Source organism: Sinocyclocheilus rhinocerous, unplaced genomic scaffold (assembly GCF_001515625.1).
Source record: "Sinocyclocheilus rhinocerous isolate Xijiao unplaced genomic scaffold, SAMN03320098_v1.1 scaffold960, whole genome shotgun sequence".
Classification (NCBI taxonomy): Eukaryota; Metazoa; Chordata; class Actinopteri; order Cypriniformes; family Cyprinidae; genus Sinocyclocheilus; species Sinocyclocheilus rhinocerous.
Window position 1 is genome coordinate 57,569 of NW_015653482.1, and position 6,053 is coordinate 63,621.

At 34.9% G+C, this 6,053-nt stretch overlaps 1 pseudogene; it reads left to right on the top strand.

Annotated features, from left to right (window-relative positions):
* The first annotated feature begins 2,767 nt into the window (after positions 1–2,767).
* On the top strand, positions 2,768–3,420 carry LOC107716250 (GPI-linked NAD(P)(+)--arginine ADP-ribosyltransferase 1-like; annotated as a pseudogene).
* The last annotated feature ends 2,633 nt before the right edge of the window (positions 3,421–6,053 follow it).

The following is a 6,053-nucleotide window of genomic DNA, read 5'->3' on the forward strand; positions in this document are numbered from 1 at the left end:
CAACTAACATTGTACTTGTAAGGATATGTATACACAGAGGAAAGCCTTACTACTACAAGTTTAGCACGGAGGCTGTGCCAAATTAGACAACTTCAAGCTGTCGTGGTCGTGTCGTGGGAATGGATTGTTGTTTTCATTATTTTCAGGATCAATGACGAGAGATCAGTGAAGGCGATTGCTCACAGCCAGATGACAATCATTAAGCCAAGACATGAGGAAGTTGGCTTTTTTATTTTGAGGTCCTCGGTTATTTACTACAGAATTTCATCTTTTTCATTTACATCTAGCAAGCAACATCATTTGTGACTCAATGTAATGTGAGATGAAGGCTTAAGAAGAGACTCATCATTGTTTGGATTTTATCAGAGCCATTGCTGGCAATTAGCTATTTTATTAGCTACTGTTGTGATTATTTTATGATTATTTTTGTATACACAGAGGAAAGCCTTACTACTATTAGTGTAGCACGGAGGCCGTGCCAAATTAGACAACTTCAAGCTGTCGTGGTCGCGTCGTGTCGTGGGAATGGATTGTTGTTTTCATTATTTTCAGGATCAATGACAAGAGATCAGTGAAGGCGATTGCTCACAGCCAGATGACAATCATTAAGCCAAGACATGAGGAAGTTGGCTTTTTTATTTTGAGGTCCTCGGTTATTTACTACAGAATTTCATCTTTTTCATTTACATCTAGCAAGCAACATCATTTGTGACTCAATGTAATGTGAGATGAAGGCTTAAGAAGAGACTCATCATTGTTTGGATTTTATCAGAGCCATTGCTGGCAATTAGCTATTTTATTAGCTACTGTTGTGATTATTTTATGATTATTTTAATTCCTTTCTATGTAAAGCACTTTGAATTACCTTTGTGTTTGAAATGTGCTATATAAATAAACTCTGTAAAAAAGAAAACAAACAAACAAAAACATTTTACTGAGAAAATGCATTATAATTTAAGAGTATTTTTCACATTTTTATTGGAACTGTGAAATTCTATAAAAATGCATAAATTCACAGTAAATTTTAATTTTTCCAGTTTTCCGGTTTGTAATAATCCATTATAACTGATTATTTGTGTTAAGCATTTTCTGTTTTCATGTGTAAAAAAATATATATTTTTAAATCATATGCAATGTTAATTTGCATTTTAACTTTGTTATTAATGCAAAATTTGTTTAGCAGTTTTCAAGAAATTACATCTTTCAAAGACTTTGGTGTTTTGACGCCATTGCCATCTACTGGTCAAAATATGTAATTTATTTACTGAAATTGAATATAGTTTTATAATACTGTAGTAATCATTCATCCCTTACAGAAAATACCTTTCTGCAACTTCAAACTTCACATAACCTTATTCACTTTTACTCTGACGAAGCGTTAAACCTGTTCTCACACAAACCCCGTTGTAAGTTTCACTGCCACATTTCACTGAGAATACCACGAGTTCAGTTATCACGCTACCAAAACCACCTGGAGGTGTCGTGTCGTTTCTTCATTGCATATAATAATGATGACTAACGACTTGAATTAAAACAAAACTAACTCTTTACTTACGTTTTTGAGCTGTGTTTGAACTGTTTAAGATTTTGAGCTGTGTTTTACTGGGATTCCATCATTTCTGCAGCGCTTGATCACTTCTCTCCCTCACAGCGCGCTCTCTTTGCCAAAGAATTATGGGAAATTTATTTTTAAAGCTGATGTACTACCTATTATCTCTGTTTGTAACAAACGTGCCTCTTTATTTAATCTTAGCTCTACACATACAAAAACTGACAGCAACACTTCTTCCTCAAGGTATGTGTGCCCCTACTGTCATCTATTAGTCTAGAAATGATCATCTGAACAGTAATAATATCAAGGCATAGACTGTTTATTATTAAAGATTCATGACTATTATTATTTTCATTAATTCATAACAGGAGGTGTTTAAAAAACAGTGTGCATGTCATGCATATGTTGTATGCAGCTGTATTTAGATCTAAATGTTGGTTAAAGATATTTATTTAGTATCAAGAATGAACTGAATGATGTATTTTTGTCTCCTGCGGGAATTTGGAGAAAAAGACTCACATTTCCATGATCAGAATCTGCTCATCACAATGTCAAATCTGTTTTCTGCCACTAACATGACACAAACTCAGAGTTTTTCCTGTGTGAAAAACTACACATAGACCAGACCCTCTACAGTGTTGCATTATGAAGAGCTAAACAATTCACACACAACACACACAGACATTTTTAGCGATATAAAGAAGCCACCTTAATTATTTTTCTGATCTTCTCCTCTCCCTGTTGATCCTGAACTACTGAAAAAAAGAAAGATAAATAGACAACAATACTCTCATGTAATTTTAAGGGTGAAGTAAATGGTCAATATACCAGTTAACAACACAGGTTTAATTACACATTTAATAGGGGTTTTCTATATGGCAAAATATACTAAAATTGTAAAACTGTAAAATGTGAGGCACTGCGGTAGACAGTTTTAATATGCAGATGTATGCACATAATACTCATAATGGAGTCATATATTTAGTATTTGTGAAACTGTTTTGTTTCTGGTTTTCTTTGAGCATCTGTTCTTCACTAGATCTACTAGATCATCTGAGGGATTCAACTGAATCAAGATGCTGCTGATCATTGAAGCTCTTCTTCTCATTTCAGCTGCTCTAGGACAGGGAAGCTTGTGTTCTAGTATGAATATTACAGACATGAATACTGAGGATTGATCATTATGATTCCAGGATTGCAGGTTGTAGAGAGAAAATGGCGAATCTGGTGGAGACAAAATATATGAAGCAAGAAATGTCTAACTCCGAATCGAAATTTGCAAATGCTTGGAAACTTGCTGAAAAGAAATGCAAGCCAGGAAATAACTTGACAAAGACTCATTCAGTCGCTATTTATGTGTACACTAGCTCTACGTTTGAGATATATAAGGATTTCAATAATGCTGTTCGTAATGAAAAGAAAAATCAAAACAAGAAATTAAAATGGTATTAACTTCACCTTTTGTTAACAGATGTGATACAGATTCTGAAAAAAACACAAAATAAATGTTAACTTATCGTGGTACAAATGTTAAATTTAAACAGAATGTTCAGGAAAAAAAAGTTAGTTTTGGCTCATTTACATCCTCCTCTATTAATCGCAGTGGAACAAAGTTTTTTTGGAAATGTGTCTTGTTTTGAAATCTACACTTATGACGGTGCTGATGTGACAAAATATTTTAAGCTTGATCATGAGAAAGAGGTGCTGATTCCTCCATACGAGACGTTTAAATTCACTGCTGTCAAGACAAGAGGTCAGAAATATCTCTGGTGTGAAACTGTGTATTTACTTTGAAAAGCTCTGGTAAGAGAAGTGACCTGAACTGTGCTCTATTCAAGAAACCACGCAAGACCATAACAAAATACTAAGACTGGCAATGAAAGTACTGAAAAAAAGTGTGTTGAATCTAAGATATAAGTTCACCAATTCCAACATTTGTCCCTCTTGGCTTAGTTTAATAATTCTTTGTCAGAAAACACTATTTGTTTGCATAATTTTAACATAATAAAGTAAAGCTGTTTTAAGTGGCCCAATTCAGTGGCCTCGGAGTGATTTTATATATGTCTCTAATTCATTTTTTTTTCATTTATACTTAAATCTTTTTGTATCGCATCACTGAACATTTTTAGTGCTTTTTATCTAACTGCCAGCAATAGCATACTAACTGCTGAATGACTTCCTGAGTGCGATGCCGCTTGCAGCAATGACATTTAATCAACACAAAAAAAGTTTTTGCTTTTTGTTTAATTAAGTGTTTTAATACTAATTTTACTTAATATGTTTCATCTTAGTCATGTTGGAGATTGAGAAGAGCTTCTGTGATGTTGGAGTTTTTGTGGTTTTCATTGTGCAGAAGAGTGAAGCTTGTGGTTTTGTTGTGGGTGGATTTATAAACACCATGGCACTTTAGCTGCTAAAACAATGATGATGCAATGATGAGTCTCTTCTTAAGTGTTTATCTCATTACACTCAGTCAGAAATAATGTTGCTAGCTAGCAGAAAAATGAAACAGATTGTTCTCAGTAGTAAATACTTGAGAAATTATGAAATAAATGTACTTAGTCTTCTCGGGCAGTCATGGCCTAATGGTTTGAGAGTCAGACTTGTAACACGAAGGTTGCGGGTTCGAGTCTCAGGTCAAGCAGGAATTGTAGGTGGGGGGAGTGAATAACCAGTGCTCTCTTCCACCTTCAATACCACGACTGAGGTGAGACCCTTGAGCAAGACAACTGCTCCCTGGGTGCCACGGCAATATGGCTGCCCACTGCTGTGTGTGTGCACTTGGATGGGTTAAAAGCAGAGCACAAATTCCGAGTATGGGCCACCATACTTGGCCACACTTCACTTCACGTAGTTCTTATATGAACTTTAATTATGTGGGGAAATCTTTTCTTAATTTAATTAAACTCATTCATTCTTTTTTTTTTTTTTTTTGAGTATAAGCTTTTGAAATAAACATGCATGGGGCCCATATTACTCATCTTGAGGAACTGAGAGTTTGTCCTACATGAAACCACAGGCCCTCACAAGTGTTGCATTATCAGATGGGCTCAATGCAACAAGACTAATTCAGCTCTACACTGATCTCACAGTGAAATAGGTTTCTGAATGTGAAAATTAGCTTTGAGGTACCACAAATCTGAAAATTGCAAAAAGCAGAGGGTTTCAGTGGATACTAGTTAGTGCACCCATGTATAGCAATTAAATCTCCTTCTTGCCAAGACTATTTAAATTTAAATGGGGCAGGTATATATCAGATGTTGATAAAAATCTGACATTCATCTTAGACAGATATGAACTCAAGAGTTTGTCCAGTATGAAACCACACATATAAACCAGATCATCACAAGTGATAATCAGAAGAAACCATTTAGATGGCCTAGATGCATCACAATCACACTATTAACATAGATGTTCAGTGATATAAAAAGGCACCTTTCTCATCCCTTAGTTTGAAGAGTCATTGTCGTCTGGCTATGAACTTCTGATCTTCTCATGTTGTTGTTGCTCCTGAGCTGCTGAAAAAACATTGAAAAGACAACGCAGAATCTGACAAAAAGAGACAACAGTATTTTCAGGTAAGTTTGGGTTTAAAATAAAAGGTCAATATATGAGTGAACATCACAGGTTTAAGTGGGTTTTTTTTCTCTCGAAAAACTTCTGCTATCTGTCAGAAAAAAAAATTGAATTTATTAATTTAACAGTTAAACTCTGCGGACCCGGATACGGGTCCAAAATCGCTTTAAAAATGTTTATGCTTCATTTACATAGCCTTCCTTATATGGTATCAGCCCATATATGGGTTCATTTGAAAGCTTGGAGTGTCTTCTTTACAAAGAATACCATTCCTTTTGGTTTTTATATTCATAAAGCAGTAAAATTAAGCTTAGAATGTATTCGTCCCACACACGAATTTCCGCCTAACCATTGCGAATTATTTTCTGTATTTCTGTATAATCTGTATTTTATATATTTTTCACAAAAAAATCAAGTCACATATCACAAGAAAGCTCTCATTCTCAGGAATTTGACGATGTAGATTATTTCATTGTGTGACAATCACAGATCGAATTATCTTCGATAGAATCGCGATGTAAAATTTTGTCACCTCTGAGCGAATTTACATTTATACTCGGTATGACATGGAGGCCATAAGGTTTTGTGCTAGAACAGAGTTTACTGTCAATGCAGTAAATGTCCTCACTGTGCTGCATGACTGAATATTCTAGCTGAATTTTTCAGATGAAGAGTGAGTTATAGTAATGTGCAGTCTTTACCATGGTAATGCTTCTATATACAGTATCACATGGCATAATGTAATGCAAAATGCTGTATTTGATGCCATCTATCTGTCTCCCTTCTTCTGATACATCTCTGATCAATCTCTGATCAGTTCCTCTCCCATGTGTCCTGCTGTATGTTCACGAATAGCAAAACACAAGGTTTTACAAATGAGGACGTCCTCAAAGGAAGGTTTTAGGTGATTTTGTCAAGTTTTGCT